Below are 19385 nucleotides of genomic sequence, written 5' to 3'. Positions count from 1 at the left end.
GGTGATATCTGTAATCTTCTCTTACACATCTTAAACATTCAGGGACAACTGGGAGTTCAAGTTGAAGCCATACAGGCCTTTTTTGTACTTCAGATTTCAGAAAACAGCAGCATTTCAGTTAGTTCTGAGACTGCTCAGTAAGCAACAGGACAGAGAGAGCTTCCATAAGTTTCCATGACTGTTCTGGAACATCAGCAGGAAAAGAATCATAATAACTTTCCTGGTGAGTGCAAGCCTATGGACACGTAGACATCAAAACCAACTAAACTAACTAAAAACACAAAAAAAATCCCAAAACCAAATCAAAATAGAAAAAATACAAAAAAAACAACAGTGATCTTGCTTTTCCTGTCAGTGCATTTCTTCTTTCAGCATCCTCAGCTTAAAACTGACTTAGGACTAAGTGCTTTTGCAGGCTGAAGGCCTAACACAAGCAGCAGGGGGAAGAAAAAGATAATGAAAAACAATTTCTGGATTGTACAGTGACATGAATATATGGCAAGCACCTCATTGTCCTGGCAGCCCTTATGGCACCCCTACACTGCAAAACAAAGACTTGATTACATTATTTTTTAAAATTACATGATTATATAAAGTCTCCGGGGAGACCTTATAGTGGCCTTCCAGTACCTGAAAGGGGGCTACAAGAGGGGAGGGACATTTTACAAGGGCATTGAGTGATAGGATGAGGGGGAGTTGCTTTAAATTAGAGGGGGGAGGATTTAGATTAGATATTAGGAAGAAATTCTTCATGATGAGGGTGGTGAGGCACTGGCACAGGTTGCCCAGGAAAGCTGTGGATGCTTCATCCCTAGAAGTGTTGAAGGCCAGGCTGGATGGGGCTTGATGCAGTCTGGTCTGAAGGTAGGTGTCCCTGCCACAGGACACCTCCCAACACAAACCATTCTATGATTCTATGATTACAGAGAGATTACAGTGGGGGCAGGTAAGTGCTCTGTGAATGATGCAAAGCTTTCATTTCTAACCTTATAAGTCCGTACAGCAATCAAAGTCTTATTTGCATAAGCTACTTTAACTTCTGTGTTATCTCTACACTATATACTGCAGTCTTTGACAATACTTAAACTCACGTTTTAGGTGCAGCATCCAGCACAAAATCTCCCTGGGGACTTATCCTGGTTTCTAGCCCTTACTTAATCCAGTCACACTTGTGTCTTCATTCATACTGCCCTCATTGTAAAGACACATACGCCAGAACAAACTCTTTCTTACGTCAGAACCTACACCGTAATTCTCCTATGCAGGCATGTCAGTAGTGCTAAATAATAATAAGGGTTGGCAGATAATGAATAAAGATAAATTTCAACCTTGATCTTACATTCACTCATACTGCTGGAAGACAAGACAAAACATTTGATCAACCAATTTGACCATCATCTTGTCAAGGATGGATGTTATAGAGAAGCAGTTCTCTCCCAAACAGGTTGTCTAAAAACAGTCCTTGTTTCTAGAGTACTACTGCCAAAAGTTGACTAGCAACGTATGAAATTTAAAAAGATGTACCATCCTTAATCAATGCCTCCTCATAACATGAAGACAGATATAACTGCATTACTCCATGCTATTATACTACAGCATTCCTTTCAAATATATTTTCTAGATAGCAGATGTCAGAGAAGCTACTAACTTTTATTTAAGCAAAACTTCAAAAATTTCCACATTTCCTTGTCTCAGGGAAGTAATGTATTTATATGAGCAAACAAGGAGAACACCATTAGATTTTTCATTTAGTCACCAGTATCAGTCACTGGCACTTTCATGTGCACAGCCCCTTTTCATGGTAAAATCTAGGGCCACTGCAATCAGTGATGTCAAGAGTTCACCTACTGTGAACATAGAAACAATAGCCTTTTTTTCTTTCTTCTTCCTTTTACAAGCTGCATGGAAAACCATTTGGATGCATGTATAGATTTTACTAGCTTAGGCTTTTTTGTTTATGTTAGTATGTAAGAATACACAGCAGGATAGCTCCATGCACACGAGTAACTCTTACTGAAGTACAGCTGAATTTAAAAAAATAAATTTTGTACCAAATTCTGAAAGTGATGAAGGAACCAGTCATTCTTAGCTAGTATGGAACTAAGTTCTGGAAGCTAAGTCTAAGCATTTATGAAAGAACCGTGCCCACAAATGACCTCAGCTGCAGAGGGAAACTTTGTTGGAAACACAGCTGCCAAAGGAAGCTCGTAACCAGAGAGTAGGACACTTAGCAAGTTGAACAGGAAATGATCTTGTCTTGTAAAACTTTTAGACTTCCAAAGGGCTTCTGTTCCACAGTAAATAAAACAAAAGCAGATCTTCCAAAGGTTTTCATGAGAACCAACAGGGGTAGAACCGCAGCGCAGGGACTAAGGAACTTGCATGGGAATGTAGAGAAACAATTTTATCCCTCTGGTCTAAACAATGCAGAATATACATCTGGATCCATTTTTCCCAGCTCCAAGATGCCTCCTGACTGCCATACTGTTTTACTCTACTCTGGGATGAGTGCTTCTGTCCTCTTCCTCTAGTTTTGACTAGAAATTTTATCCTAGAGTTTCTCTTACAAATGGAGAACATAGGGAAGCAGGAGCTATGAAATTTGTTTTCTGGTGGTCATATGCACTTATAGACTTAACACAGTCTAAAGGAAGAGCAGTTCAGATGATTTCCCTTACTAGTATATGGGCAACATATTTTTACTAAGATCCTGCCTTTGGCATGACTTTCTTTTTTTCCATTCTACAGATAATTCTGCCCCATCAGTAAGCCTGAGGTTAGTGTTTTTCTGCCTGCTTGTCACCTTGTGCTTTTGAGCTGCAATTGCCTGGAAACAACTGCCTATGATTAAACTAGTTATCAGCCTGCAGTGTATCACAACTCCTTTAGCTTATTACTCACATGAAACAGCATCAAAATATTTCTTAAAAATCAGAAAAGCCCTGAAGTATCTATAAAGTGCATCTTTACGTGCTATGGGCAATCTTAGTTCTATGAGTCTTTATACATGCTATCAGGAACTTCCACATGCATAACATTTGACAGAAGCTCACGACCTGCTGCCCACATTTTTATAAGTTTAAGAGTCACGAAGACTACTGCTACCTTTTAAGTGGGCAGCTTCGTGTCTGCTGCTCCTTCAGTTTTCTAAGTGACTCAGTGACTCTGAAATCAGACAAGAGAGAAAAAGACTCAAAGGACCTGATTCAACTCCCAACAAAGCAATAAGACGACTGCACAAATCTCAGCAAAAGCTGAATCGGAGCCAAAAGGATCCATCTTGATATCTGCATCCCATATTTTGTAAAGCTCTGTGCCGCCACAGGGAAAACCTGTAGTTAAGCGCTGATCTTAAGAATCAAGCTGTTTCTTTGAAACTCACTGGGAACAGGATGGACCAGCAGACAGGAACAACTGACACTGAAGGGGTATTGGGTTGGAAGGGACCTTAAAGATCAACCAGTTCCAATGGCCCCTGCCATGGGTAAGGACACCTCCCACCAGATCAGGCTGCTCAAGGTCGCACCCAGCCTGACCTTGAACACCTCCAGGGATGGAGCTTCCATGACTTCACTGGGCAACCACCGTCACAGAAAAAAAATTCTTCCTAACATCTAACCTAAATCTGCCCTCTTTCAGCTTAAAACTGTTATCCCTTATCCTGTCACTGCATTCCCTGATAAAGAGCCCCTCCCCAGCTTTCCTGTTGGCCCTCTTTCTCCTAATACACACACACACACAAAAAAAAAAGTTTCTTGAAAGATAGCCCTGAAAATTGTTGCTAAAATTTTAGGAACTTTAAGAGAATTGTTGCTTTCACAACCTGCCCTCCTCCACCCCCAAACCAGGCTGGCGGAACACTCAAAAATATTTTGGAAGAGTAAGAATATTTTTATAAAAATGAGACGGTACCAGTGGACAAGGATACAAATTATTGTAAAACTTATTACAGGGCTGGCTGACTCCAACATCAGGTAGTCTCCTTATGTATTAACACATACTTACCTTATGTTTTTAGAAAAACAAAAGACAGAAAAAGATAAAAGAAGCACAAATACATGAGTTTGTGAAGAATTCTCTTTGGCAAAAGCAGAATTTGTTGAAATGGGCAGTCAACAGGTATCTTTCTCCTTGTCTTTCCTCTTTGTAGGTTCTACAAAAAAACCCGACCTATCGTCCTGTGTGTTGGTGCATTCCTTAGACAGACATTGGCCTCATGCTCTTCAGACAGTGGGCTGAACTGGAGGACCTGACCAGCTGCCTTCATCAAGAACATTCTTCTCAGAACTGGGTCCAGAAGTTACTATTCTAGACGTATGGTCAACCTCTAACAGCAACTGTCTAAGTCCTGTTATGAATTATTTGAAACAATTCCTCAAAGCTCAAAAATTACCTTTCACTCATCTTCTAGACCAATCACTGCTCCAGATTTAGCTCTACCATAACAGAGGACTTCAGCACAAATGAAAAGAATGTCACCAATAAAATCCTAGTCTGAGGAGCAAGAGTCACAGATTTCAGCCAGACCTACCTCCACCTTCCTCAAAGGCAGCCACTCATGACCTTCTGCTCCCCCAGCAGGCCACAGATATAAGCCCTGTACAGTATCACCTGCTTTCTTAAGAGCCCCAGAAATACTTCAATTGCTTTAAATGGTTCATTGCTATCAGTTTTACTGTTCTCCCATTTTAACATCCGGCTAGCTTTGTTTTATTTTTGGCTGAACGCTTTTAGGTGCGTCTGTCTAGGGAGCTGTGGGTCTGCAGTACACCCAGCTTTCCAAGCAGCACCAAGGGCTCATGAATCCAGAACATTACACAAAAAAAAGTAACTTCAATTAGCTTTAAGATTGTCTCAACCAGTGCATTAGGAAAAGTGCAACTTTTCTTTCATGTAAGGGTAACTCAAATGTGACAGTCCCCTGCAGACAAATCTATAAAGCTGAAAGAGAAAAGTCAAAAACACTTAAAACAATTGGAATCTCTACAAAAATGTTACATAAAATGATGAAGTCAAGGCATTAAACAGGACATGTCAAGCTAAATCACATTAGGAGATGCCATAATATTTAATGAGCTTCCCTAGTCCATTTGTGCAATCAATTTTCACCTGGAGGGGGATGGGTAGTGGAAATCACCAACACCCTTATGGTTTGCTAAATAAAGGTTCATGGAAAATAGAAAACAGGATGGGGATTCCTGCATTTCCAGCTCTTCAGGGACTTCTGTTAAACCTCAGACATGTCAGCTTAACCCTCTGTGCCTCTCTTCTCCAGCTAATACTAAATATTTATTATGGGAGGGCTTGCAACACTTTGGGCACTAGTAAATAAAAGGAATACCTTTATTATGAAAGCTACAGAGCAATTCTAGCTTATACAAAATAGATAGTTTAACTGCCTTTTGTACATCCTATGCCTGGACTGCTACAGCAAAATGTATCTCAGAGAGCAAATAAACATTTAGCAAAATGAAAGGTGTCACTTCATCACTGAGCAAACCACTGCTTTTTATCAAACCCAATTATCTTTGTAGTTTCCAAGTACTGCATGGCTTTCAGTTTCACTGAACAAGGTGGCTAGTATATTTAAAAACAATCGGCAACAATCTTAAACAAATATGCTTCCAAACCACTATTGTCTGCCTTCCTTTAGGATCCTTTGTCATTACTAAATGACAAGTACTTCTGCAAACACAAGAAATAACGATGCCTTGTTCTCTATACTCAGGTTTCTTACCCCCTGACTGTTTTGACCACTGCTCAGGCATTGAATAAAGGCTCATAGCTGCCATTAACCATTTCTCAACACATAGCCACCTGGATTCTCTGAGCAGAATTGAGCTCATACTGAAATCTTTCTTTAAAGATGCCGTAGAGGGTTCCTTCCCTCTCCCCATTCTCACGACACCTGGAAGAACATCATTATCCCTCTGCCAAATCTGACTGGAATTTGTCAGTAAATTTCAGACTTAAGGAGGAGGGGGACAGGAAGGGTCAGACTTAAGACACAAGATAGTGGTCAAAAACACACAAGCAGGTTGTGATCACACAAACTTTGGTTTTATGAGGCAAACAGAATGAAAGCAGCTGTATGAAGATTTCTGTTTGCACACCACAAGTAATTTTCCATCATAAATAATTATTTAAAAGGAAAATCTCCATTCGTGAAAGAAAAGGGAAAGGAAAAAAGTGTATAAGTAGCTAAGCCATTAAATGTTATCGACAATTTTGCAAGACAGAAACAAGAGACTTCAGACGTACTGGTGGTATTTAACAGATAACAGTCTGAGTGGCAGAAAATGTTCTCAGTTTCAGCACAGCAATGCACCTTAAATCCCAAAATGAATCCTCAGCAGTGCACACTTATTGTATTACTCAACACATCTTCATATCTTCTACCTTCACAGTTCCTGTAATACAGGATATTTTCCAGGAAAAACTTAAATCCATAACACTGTGTAGATAGAGCACTCAATTAGGTCTGTCTTTTAAAACTTGTTTACCTCCTATTCATGTTTCTGACACTTGGGCTGGGATAATTTCTAGAACTCAAATTTTGCAGCCCCCTTGCTGCTGCTGGACCTCCCATCACTTCCTCAACAGGCTTCTCTTCAGTCAAAAAGGAAAAAAAAAACAGATTAAAAATTCAAAACATCACTTTTCAAATGAAGAAACATCTGCCAACTGCAATGTCCACAATAATGTCCTAACTACAGATGATTTTCAATCAAAACCACATATTCAGAAGCTCACTGATGAATTTTGTTATCATGGCTCGTTTTATCCTCCCTTTGTAGAAACCAAATACTGCCTACTGGAAATTTCACAAATTCTAGATTATTTCAAACCAATTAAGTATTGGTTAAATTATTAAAATTCTTAATTGTCTTTGGAAATCTGTTGAATCAGACACTTGTATTTTTACATGTACAATATTCACCCGGCTGCAAATAGGTGCTACTTCTTTTGGATCCACAGCTCTCTGACTCCCAGTGTTCCTGGTTCCTAGGCTTCTCAGATGCCTTTTGAGCTATATATGTTCCTGTGGCTATTGCTGCCTGGACCATCTGTTGCCAAGTAACACGGGATAGTTCGGTCTCTGTAGCACTAACCAAGTTAGTCTTCCTCATGGATGGCAATCTCAGTTCCATAAATCATGCCCATATGCTCAGGGGTCATGATGAACACAGCTCTAAAAGACTGAAGCCCCCAAATTTGCTTCTCAGATTTAGGAATCTGCAATCCCACTTCACATCAGCAAAATCATCTGGCTGTTCTGTCAATTTACTAAGCAAGAAATCTTCTTTTACTACTAGATTATATAAATTCTGCAAGCTTCCTATGAAGTGTGTAGGCATGATTAGTGTTAGCTTTTCTTTTTCCTTCCAGTCTCTCATATAAGAGAATTAAGAATTCAAATCCGCAACCATTAACTCACATCTTTTGCAATGACATGTTATAGTTAAGTGCTTAGTTACAGGATTAGTGTTACTTTACAAAATATGGAACACAATTTCTCTATTTACTGGCTAGTGAAGACAGATATAGCTTTAGAAGACCAGTTAAACCTTGTCTTTAGGGGAATATGTCACCACTTAATGCATGTTACAAGATGCACCTGATAAAGCTACAGATCATTAGTTATACTATTGTACTCTTAATTACATGATCACAGGTAAATTCTCTAAGAGTAGTCAGTAGTGTTCAGCATGTACTTGTCTGCCTCCACTCTCCCCAGTCTGACAGTGATGTTAATGCGAGCAGAGCTGTTGCCTGACTCAGAAGAACATCTGTAACACAAGACATCTCACATAATTACACTTGAGCATGAAGTTTAGGTGCTTTGCATATAATCAATCAGTAGTGGCAGAGCTAACCTGCCATAGTCAACTGTTGAATGCTGGGTCTCTGAACACAGAAGTCATTGTCTGCAAATGAGCCCAGAAAGGGCAACAGTGCTACACATACATTGAGCTACCTGTGCACATCCCATTACAAGACCCAACCTACATTGTACATACAGGAAAAACAGTTTTGGAAGGCTTGAAACTTGGCCCAACAATAAAGCTGATGGCCATACTCAAAGGCAGTCTTCTTTTATAGCGACCATTCCTCTGGTAAAATTTCAGCTTTTGATTTCCAACCTTTTCAGAACAAAAGTTCTTCAGAGGAATACTGAACTTATATATTTTCTTAATTAACATTCCAAAATATTTGCAATTTTTTTCCCCACACATTCTTCTTCAAGTTCTTCTATTAAATTTTCAACTTCCATTGGAATCTGTCTGGAAACTTTCAAGCACAGTGGTTAAAATTTCAGAAAGTTATGAGCAGTTGGAAATAGAGGTTTGGAAGGAAACACCTACAAACCCTGAACCAAGGCTGTCAACAACACTTCAAAGTAGCATAATGCCAACAGCATCTTCAGATTATCTCAGCTCATTATAATCTTCTGAAAAGCGTTTTTGACAAGAACCATTTGGTTGCCTTGGAATCCCAGCTAAGGAAGCGAGGGTCCTTCAGCCAGCACCCAGGAGCTTGCGTGAACACTCTAGAGACCACAAATGCTCCATCTACTTCGAACAATCAGAGCTTATAACTGTTGAGTAGCGATTTACAATCCAACGAAGCAGACTTTTTTTACCACCGTAGGCACTAAAAGCAAGCATTTTGTCTGAGTACTGTTTCACCAAATGTTGACATTAAAATACTATTTTTTCTCAGATTCTGTCAAATATTAATTCTCAGGTAGCTGAACTATCCAAATTTCATCTAGTACAGATGTCGTGCTCACTTATATTTTATTCTGAAGTCAGACTAGTGACAAGTTACACGTGAACAGAAGTTCCCATGATAAAGGCTGTTCAGGTTCAGCAACTTTCCATTAGCAAAATTGTCAAAAAGTGAAAACTTCTGTGGTTTTGAGGAAGCAAAGTGGGTAAATATGATCGTGTTCTTAAACTCTGCCAGTCCTAAAGGACATCTACAGCTTCATCTTATGCACAACTGTTCTACAACAGTTCTCCCAGAGCATAATACTTTTGTCATCAGAGTTATGATAAGACTACATTATTCTCCAGAGATGTGAAGGCCTCTGAAGGATGCAGACAGTGACTAAGAGATTCTAATCCCATACACAGTTTTTGTGAAGTTGCCAAGTTCCACCTTCACAGGTGCCCCTGGCACTAGTGCATTTGATGTTCAGCACTTTTTAAGAAAAGGTGGCTGTATCTCTCACATTAACCATTTGTAACATAGGAATAACAATCATCATTCCTTTCATGCAAGTATAGCAAGACTCAATAGATTAAAAAAAAAATCCATACTATTTAGACATTATAAATCCCCCTTGCTTTTGCCAAAGGATCAAGTTACCTGCTCCTTATTTCCTGCTTCTGCAGAACTTTCACTGCAGCACAGGAACCAGACACCTGTGGAAGAAGCTAGAAAAGGCTGCTAATGTGGCCCAGCCCACTGCCTCTGCAGTTGCCATCAGGAACCACTGCTAGTCCAGAATGTCAATAGCTGCAGGGACTGGATGCTGACCACAGTTCCTCTCCCCAGTGATCTGGGGATGTTCAGACTTGGAGCCCAAGAGTGCAGCCTAACCGAGAACATCAGACAGGGCAAGGACAGCACTGCTAGTGTGTGACTAGAAAACATACAGCGTAATACAGTCCTGCTCCTAGATACCACAGTGAGAGAAATGATGTATAGAAGGGATAAAATTAGGAGGGATGCTAAGTTTAGTGAAGGAGCATCCTTAAACCTGCATGTGTTCACATGGAAGAACTTTTACACAGCCTCAAGTATGCACATCCAGATTTCCCCCCTTCCTCTGTAGACCTCTCTTATATGTATCTCTCTTTCCAATCTCATTAGGATATTCTGCAGAACAAGTGTGATTTTTTTTAAGTAATTAAGGTAGTTAAAGTATTGAAGAATACATGCAAAGACTATGAAACAGGCTCTCCAGAACACATCTCTCGTGAGAGACGCCTCTTTGCAAATACAGGAGCACCACCTAGTGCTCAAGGAGAGGTGGGGCACCTTATTTAAACCTCAAGAATTCTCTGGAATGATCAGGAAGAACCTGGCTCTGTTTGTTATCTATTCCTAATGCACTATGCCTCATAAAGAGTAACCTTGTAAGAAGAGGGAGAAATTATTAAATTATAAAGCATAAATCACCACAGCCTGGGCGATAAAGTCCTTTTACCTGGGAAAACTGCTACCACACAAGTATGTGGCATTCTTCCATACTCAGCCTCCAAAAATGCCAATGCCATATTGTTTTAAATGAATGTCAGAACTGCTTGCTCCAGGACAACTTGCAAGGGCTACCTCACAGAAGTTTATCTCATAGTGGAAACTTATTTCCCTGTAGGCACTAGTGTGAGGAAACCAAGAATTTCTACCTTTAGTGTGTGCTCACCTGATCTGGGGCTATTCTCATTACACATGCAAATACTTGTCACACTCTCATTCTTACTCATAAGCTGTGGCACTGTATTCCAAAGCCCAGCTATACAAAAAGATACTTCATTGTTTTTTCCTTCCACTTTGTTGGCTGGGAGAGAACTACTAGGTTTCACCCACAAAACACTACTGAGTGACCCTGGTGCGCTACTTACGCGCCAGTGCCTCTGGTTTCCATCTGTGTAAGGACACAAGCGTAGGCCTAGGCCAAGCACAGCACCTACTTCCAGGAAAAAGCACCTTTGTGGCTACCAGGAATAACCAGCAATTATAGTTAAAGGTCAATGTTGATGGAAAAAGCCCTCTTCAGACTCACAGCTCACAGCAACAGGTGTTCCCTACTACCACTGTTTCTCACCAGCCAGTTAACGATTAACAGAGTATCCCACCTGGATGTACTGGATCACCATATATTGTTTAGAAATTGACATTAAAATGATCAACCATACAGCCAAAAACACTTTTCAGAGGCTCATTAATCCTCTGGGTTAAATGAAACAGACACTATTGAACAGAAAAAGAAAGACTGTCAGAAGCTGGAGAAGCCAACACATGAGATGAGGCTGGGAGAACAATGCCTGCTCAGCTTTGAGAAGAGAAGCCTAAGGGTGACCTTACTGCTCTGTAGAACTACCTGACTGGAAGACACAAAGAAGATGGAGCCAGCATCTTCTCAAATGCACACAGAGACAGCAAAACCCACAAAGGACACATGCTGAAACATGAGGTTTTCCAGTTATGTATTAGGAAAAAGTATTTACTGAGACGGTGGTCAAGCCCTGGAGCAGGCTGCCCAGAGAAGGCATGCAATCTCCATCTCTGGAGATGTTCGGGACTCACCTGGTCATGGCCTGAACCACCATGACCAAATTAGACCTGTTTTGGTCAGGCAGTCAGACTGAAGAACCCCAGGAAGTCCCTTCCAATCTAAATGATGATTCTGTGATTGTTACTACCAGTGTGGATTCTTGCTCAAAGGTCCATCCAGAGGCTACATAGACCTATCGGTTTCAAAGATTAACACGGGTCCACATACGATTGCAAAAAATTATGAGCTCTGGCAAAACATTCTTAAGTGTAAATTTTATCCACATCATATCTACCTGGAATGATTTTCTAAATAATCACTGGCTTTCTCATACAATTCTATAATTTTATATTGCAAACTGAAAGGAAATGATGTAATTTCTCTTTACTACTGGCAATGATTCACTGAATAATTCCTTAATTTCTTCAGTTTCTGACAATATAAATAAAAAACCAACATACAATTAGAACAGATGTGTCAAAGTTATTAAGAACTGCACCTATAATCTGAAGGATCCTGAAAGATAATTCTGGGTGATAAAAGGACATTAACATGAAATTTATCATTAGGTAATTAGTATTTATCTCTTATCCTATTCCTCTTACTAAATTGTTGCTGAGCATCATCAGAATGTCCTCAAAAATCTTCCTTTATTTTAAAAGCCATGCTTAGTCGCGGGATATCTTTTCTGCTTTGCACATGTTCCAGCACCTCAATGTCTTTCAGGTAGTGAACAGAGGATTCAAGGTGCAGCCACATCAGTGCTGAGTACAGAGGCACGATCACTTCCCTACTCCTGCTGGCTACACCATTTCTGATCCAAGCCAGGATGCTGCTGGCCTTCTTGGCCACCTGGGCCACTGCTGGCTCATGTTCAGCTGGGTGTCAGCCAGCACCTCCAGGTCCTTCTCTGCCAGGCAGCTTTCCAGTCACTCTTCCCTAAGCCTGTAGTGCTGCACAGGGCTGTTGTGACTCAAGTGCAGGACCCAGCACCTGGCCTTGCTGAACTTCATACAACTGGCCTCAGCCTATTGATGTAGCCTCTCCAGATGCCTCTGCAGGGCCTTCCTTTCCTCAAGCAGATGAGCATTCCTGCACAACTGGGTGTCGTCTGCAAACTTACTGAGGGAGCACTTGTTCCCCTTATCATCAATAAAGATATCAAACAGAACTGACCCCAGCACTGAGCCCTGGGGAACACCACTGGTGACAGGCTGCCAACTGGATTTAACTCCATTCACCACCCCTCTTTGTGCCCAATCATCCAGCCACTTTTTTACCCATCAAACAGCATATCCATTCAAAACATGAGCAGCCAGTTTGTCCAGGAGAACGCTGGATAACTTTGCCTCTCATATTGTCAACTAATTAAGCCACATCAGTCAGAAGAGCCATCAATGCATTTTAGAGAGAGCAATTTCTGCAAGCCATAGTCAAGACTTGGCTAGAGTAGGAGGTAATTTATTCCACGATTCTGACTCTGTCAACTTTATATATGTAAGGTGGCATTTTATATAGCATGTAATCATAGAAACATTAGGTTGGAAAAGACCTTAAAGATCATCAACTCGAACTGTACCTGCCTACTACTAAATCATATCCCCAAGCACCCCATCTACATTACATGCCTTTTAAACAAATACCTTCAGGGATGGTGACTCCACCACCTCCCTGAGCAGCCTCTGCCAGTGCTTGAGAGCCTGTTCCGTGAAGAAACATTTTTCCTAATGTCCAACCTAAACTTCCCCTGACACAGCTTGACACCATTTCCTCTTGTTCTATCAGCTATCACTTGGGAGAAGAGAGCAACATCCACTTCTCTACAACCTCCTTTTAGGTAGTTGTAGAGAACAATAAGGTCTCCCCTCAGCCTCCTCTTCTCCAGGCTAAACAACCCCGGTTCCCTGAGCTGCTCCTCATAATGCTTGTTCTCCAGCCCCCTCACCAGCTTTGTTGCTCTTCTCTGGACACGATCCAGGACCTCAATGTCTTTCTTATAGTAGTGAAGGGCCCAGAACTGAACACAGCACTCAAGGCGTGGCCTCACCAGTGCCGAGTACAGGGGGAGAATAACCTCCCTGGACCTGCTGGCCACGCTGTTTCTGATACAAGCCAAAATGCCATTGGCTTTCTTGGCCACCTGGGCCACTGCTGGCTCATATTCAGCTGCTGTCGACCAACAACCCCAGATCTTTCCCTGCCAGGCAGCTTTCCAGCCACTCTTCCCCAAGCCTGTAGCGCTGCACAGGGTTGTTGAGTCTCAAGTGCAGGACCTGGCATTTGGCCTTGTTAAACCTCATCCCATTGGCCTCAACCCACTGATCCAGCCTGTCCAGATCCCTTTGCAGAGCCTCTCTTGCCCTCCAACAGATTGACACTTCCTCCCAGTTTAGCGTCATCCACAAACTTGCTGAGGGTGTCATGAATGTCAGAAAGATGGCAGCACCAAACCCACAATGAGTTCCTGGAACAAAATTTTCCTCTGCTCAATTAGATACATCTCACAGAAAAGTTTTTATTAGGCTGACAGAGGGCCAAGGGTCCTGCTATTTCATCAGCAACATACATAGCCTATCTGCCCAAGAAGTAAATTAGCAGTATTAGGTAACACCAAGAAGAAATCATATTTACAGGCTCATGGGAAGACTCACCATGCAATTAGCATTTAAAGGCTATCCGACAGCAGTTTGCTCTTCCCCTCCTCCCCCTTGTGCTTTAGATTCCCCCCTGATGAAATGCTGCAAATGACAGCTAGGCATTAAGCAAGGAAACTTGTCTTTGTGGTTGTTTCTGTTATGCAAGCTCAAAACTGAGAGGGTCATCCTGAAAAACCCCAATGTAATCACCATCTGGCACTTTAGTGAGACTGAGTCTTATTTTAAGACTAAAGATGCAGATCTTCTCAAGCATTAGGAAAATGTCTTTTTGGGGAGATTTCTTTTCCTGAAAGAGTTAAAAATGCCTTTCTTTTTTTAAGAGCAACTGTTCTGAAACCAGAAGTATATAATTTGAAAGCTACTAGAAGTTATTTTATAAACATGCACTTGTTCAGAAAAGTCTGTCAGCAGGGAAGAGTTTTGTCTGTCTAGATGATTAGCTCCGAGTGATGGCTTCTTACCAAAGTTATCCTATTTTACCAGCTCATTCATTATGGTTAAGATTACTCATTCCCAAATGAAACTCCTGTAAATCCAAAGTACCTTCCACAGCTACCCCATGAGCTGTACTGCCCCTGAAATGTCTTCAGCTGAAAATGTGATCACACCATGAATTGCTGGACCTTGAGGTACCCAAAACTCACTGTTGTCAAGTCCTAGGATTGGTTGATTCTCTTCCTAAGACTCCTTTTTCCAGAACCCGAAATAAGTATTTTTCACTGATGAATCAAAGCATTTTTTAAATATACCCATTTTTCTTCCCTGTCTAAACCGAGGATTTCCATACTGATATTATCTCAGCTGTGCGTTTTACCAATTAACTGATGATAATAATAACAAAAATAAACATATAGCATACCAGTTGTAAATTTTTCTGTTGAAGTAAGCTGAACTGCTCATCTTCAGATATATTCAAGATGGTGTTCAAAATTACAAGACTGCAAGCTCTAGCAACCTACATCAGGAGAGTCTACTTCATACCTGTTTTCCCTCAACTTTGCAAAAAGAACTAAGATAGATGGACACTCAAATTCCACTAATCATGCGCTTCTACATCTACAAAATCAAAGCCAGATTGCATCATATTAGACAAGTCACATGTCTTCTATGTGCCTCGATTTCTTTATGGGCAAGACAGAAATAGTATTTGTCTATTATGTTAATGAAGAGCATTTGTAACGTAGAGAGCAGTTGTCAGATATGTGCAGGGTTAAGAATAATTCTTTTAAATAGTGGAGGGAAAGGAAATCATCAATAGCACCTATGTTCAGCCCCTGAGAGTGCAAGGCTTTACATCAGTGTGACACACTGCTTGTGTACAGAAGCCACTGCTTTCTGGCAGAGGCTGTATTTCTACATCTGGAACACCATTCTCATCAATAAAAAGAAACTAATGTTTTTAAGATGATGGGTCAATATGTCTCTGCACGTTATTACATGAAAGACACCATTGAAGAATAATGTATTCCAGCAGCCAAGTGAGACACTGGAAGGCTGTGCTCTCATTCAGTGAGACCTTGGCAAGCTGGAGGGTTGGGTGGAGAAGAACCTAATGAAGTTCAACAAAGGCAAGTGCAGAGTCCTGCTCCTAGGGAGGAATAACCCCACGCACCAGTACAAGTTAGGGGTTGACCTGCCAGAAAGCAGCTCCGTGGAGAAGGACCTGAGGGTCCTGGTGGACAACAAGCCACAATACCATGAGCCAGCAATGTCCTCTTGTGGCCAAGAAAGCCAATAGTATCCTAGAGTGCATTAAGAAGAGTGTGAATGGGTCAAGGGAGGTTATCATCTCCCACTACTCTGCCCTAGTGAGGCCCCACCTTGAGTGCTGTGTCCACTTCTGGACTCCCCACCTCAAGAGAGACAAGGAACTATTGGAGAGAGTCCAGTGGAGGACCATGAAGATAATTAGAGGACTGGAGCATCCCTCTTACAAGGAATGGCTGAGAGACCAGAGTCTGTTTAGCCTGGAGAAGAAAAGACTGAGAAGAGATCTTAGCGATGCTTATAAGTACCTAAAGGGCAATTGTCAAGAGGATGGGGCCAGACTCTTTTCAGTGGTGCCCAGCAGCAGGACATGGGGCAATGGGCACAAACTGGAATATGGGAAGTTCCACCTCAGCATGCAGAAAAACTTCTTTGCTGTGAGGATGATGGAGCACTGGGATAGGTTGCCCAGAGAGGCTCTAGAGACTCCTTCTCTATAGATATTAAAAACTGCCTGACTGCATTCCTGCGCACCCTGCTTTAGGTGAGCCTGCTTTAGCCAGGGGCTTGGACTGCACAATCCCCACAGGTCCCCACATTAGAGCTTATCTGAAATACTGTCATCTCATGACAGTAAAAACTGTTTTCCAATGATTAGCTGACCTTTAAGCCAAAGCGCTGTCACAGGAAGACAAATAGCTGCAGGATATATCAGAATATTTCTCCCCTTACCTTAGCTTCCACCACAATTATATGCCCAGTTTTACAATACACATAACTATTTCCAGTGTGTTGCCTTCACAGGGTTAAACACAAATATGGTCCAAATTAATCCAACTCAAAGTTAAGACATTTTTCTTTCTGTGGCCATGACATGACTTCTAACAGGGTTTTTTTGAGTAATTATGTACATTAAAACCAATGCAATCTATACGACTGACTGTAGCAACACAGTACTAAAGGTCTGCCAAAACATCTAGCAGAACATTCATTACTTTCAGAATAGAATTAGATTCCCGAGGCTAAAATCTGGCTTGTAGATCAATATTTGAATCCATTGGAAGGAGTCTTTTATTTTTTTTTACTCATTATTCCTGAGAAAAGATGCTTTGAAAATGTTTGAGTTGGATTAGGTGTGTAAAGTCATGGTGTCCAACACTCACATAACTTATCTCTGTCCCAGAATGCTTTGCCCATACCTAACTGGGCAGCACACATTCCCAAAATATCTATTTTTCCACCATCTTCTGGCTACCAAATTATTCTTACTGTATTTTTGGAAACTGGCAGGAGGAAGGGTATGAGTGTGGGAAAATTGGCTGCTTTCCAGGTGCAAAAGAAACAAGTGGGATTCTGTAACTCTTCAAAGGTCAGAGAAAACCAAAAGACTAGTCCATTACATAACAGGGAATGCAGAGGAAACAGAAATATTATTTCTCGCTTCAGCATTTACAAAACTAAATAAGCAGACTACAACCGGCAGGGTAACATAATAGATTTTAACAAAGGGACAGAACTGCAGAAGAGAAAAACAGTTTAAAGAAGTTAGACATGCTCAGATCACATGTAAAATGGTTCCTGATATATCCAGGATACCAGCCAAACAAACCTTGAAAAATAGCCCAGGATACCTTCAAATACTGTAATTTTTTAGCATCCCTGAGAGAGAGAGGTCCAAGCAAAACAGAAAAGGGCAGGAGAGACAGTCCACCTGACTGCATGCAATGTTTGGGAAGGAAATGGAGCAAGGTATTAAGCAGTCAGTTGTTAAGCATCTCAGAACACAATCAGGTCATAAAAACAGATAATGTGAATTTGTCTAGAACAAATCATTTTCTGACACAGTGAGCAAGGGAGAAGCCACAGATGTTACATAAATGGCCTTGATTGGACTTTTAATCTAAGTCACCTGAGAGTCTGAGAAGCTGACTAGGGAATTACGGCCTAAATTAAAGAGCAGTTATGACTAGTACATGAAGAAGGAACACTTCTCTTACAAACTAGGAGTCAAGTGGCGTTCCACGATGATCTGTCATGCATCTAGCTTTATTTCATGTTTTCCTTATTTCACTGACAACAAGACAGAAACAACACTTACAGAATCTGGGCAGATATTAAACTGGGAAAGACTGCAAGCAGTTTGGTAAACAGCAGGTGAACTCAAAATGGTTTTGAGTAGCTATGAAATGGTCTGAAATTCTATAGACATAGATACAAAGTAGTACAGTGATGATCAAAGAAACATAATACATGGGGAAAAATTAGCCTGACAACAAAGACACAATAACAAAAACTGAAAGCTACAGTGGGATGCAGTTAGTGCGAGTGCAATGAAGTACAGCTGGGGGCAAAAAGGATGGCAAAATTGATGCTGCAAAAATCTAAAACACAAACCCCAAATATTTTAAGTATTTTGCTCTGTTCAGCAGCAGTGAAACCTCACTTGGTGGACAATGTACAGATTAAAGACCACGTTTAGAGAAAATTGTACAATGAAAAAATCTAAACTTTAAAAACACGTTATCAATAGGAAAATACTAAAAGAATAAAATTTCTTTAGTGTAGAAGAATATGAAAAATGGAAAGGGTGAAATGACAATCTTCAAGTTCTTCTGCATGTAAAAGACAAAAATGGAATATCTTTATACCTACCACAGGCAGAACAAATAATTACTGGCACCATTTGCACCAAGGAGTATAATAGGAAAAAATCTCAGTGAACTATAAAAAACATCATGTGATAGAATTATATCAGAAGATTACGCAGGTCCTGTCACTGAAGGCTCTTCAAAACAAATTAACAAATTCACTATAATAAGTCTTGTTACAGGTTGCTGTGAGATTTGACACTACTTTAATGAATCAGTTAACTTGGTGTCACCTCAGAAATAAAGGGGGATTATCACACTCCTAGTGACAGTCAACCACAACAAAGAACACATTTTACCTAAGTGGCATCTGTTTGAAGTCAGAAAGCAGGACATCTGCCAGCATGAATAAATTCAACATGGAAACTGAAAAGTGTAATTTTACCTGGATTAAACAAAAGACTCGTAACTCGTGTATTTGAAAATGAACAGTGCTATTCCCACTTAAGCTGCAAACACCAATTTACATTCTGAAACCAGTGTGCAAATAGAGCTGCTACACAGGCTGGGGGAGCTGGGGCAAACCTGAGCTGCTTGAGGTGGGTGTTTAAAGCCAAGCATGCCTGCAGGCACATCGGCCAGGCTCTTGTACGTATCTTGAATATCTATTTGAGAGTACGAACTTCAATATAAAGTTGCTGGGGTTTAATCAGCTTTGCAACACTGGTTTTCCCACATCAGCCTTGGCAAAAGAGCCTCAGTCAGTCATTTTATTAGTGCAAATCCCTTTCAGAACAGGCTGCTAAGGAAGTGGTGGAGTCTCCTTCCCTGGAGGTGTTCATGTGGCACTTCAGGACATGGTTTAGCAGTCATGGTGGTATTGCGCTGACAGTTGGACTTGATGGTCTTAGAGGCTTTTTCCAACCTTAATGACTCTATTATTTTGTGAGTCATGAGGGCTCCCACAGCGACATCCTCTCATCTTCCTTGCCTTACTAAATATAAGATGCCATCAAGAATAAAAAGTGCCACACCTGAAACGCATTATTCCCTTCTTTAAATTTCCCAGCTGCCTTCCTACCGGGTCCCTCATAGGTTTCCCAGCTATCCCATTCCTAGTTCAGGGAGGCTTTGCAGTGCCAGGAG

General features: G+C 41.0%; 1 protein-coding gene across 1 annotated transcript in view; it reads right to left on the bottom strand.

Moving 5' to 3' along the window:
• NME7 (NME/NM23 family member 7) overlaps positions 1 to 19385 on the bottom strand; it is a 98630-nt gene that overhangs the window by 78271 nt on the left and 974 nt on the right. The window lies entirely within an intron of this gene.

Source organism: Phaenicophaeus curvirostris, chromosome 1 (assembly GCF_032191515.1).
Source record: "Phaenicophaeus curvirostris isolate KB17595 chromosome 1, BPBGC_Pcur_1.0, whole genome shotgun sequence".
Lineage (NCBI taxonomy): Eukaryota > Metazoa > Chordata > Aves > Cuculiformes > Cuculidae > Phaenicophaeus > Phaenicophaeus curvirostris.
Note: the sequence above shows the minus strand (reverse complement) of the source record. Positions and strands in the feature narration are given on the sequence as shown.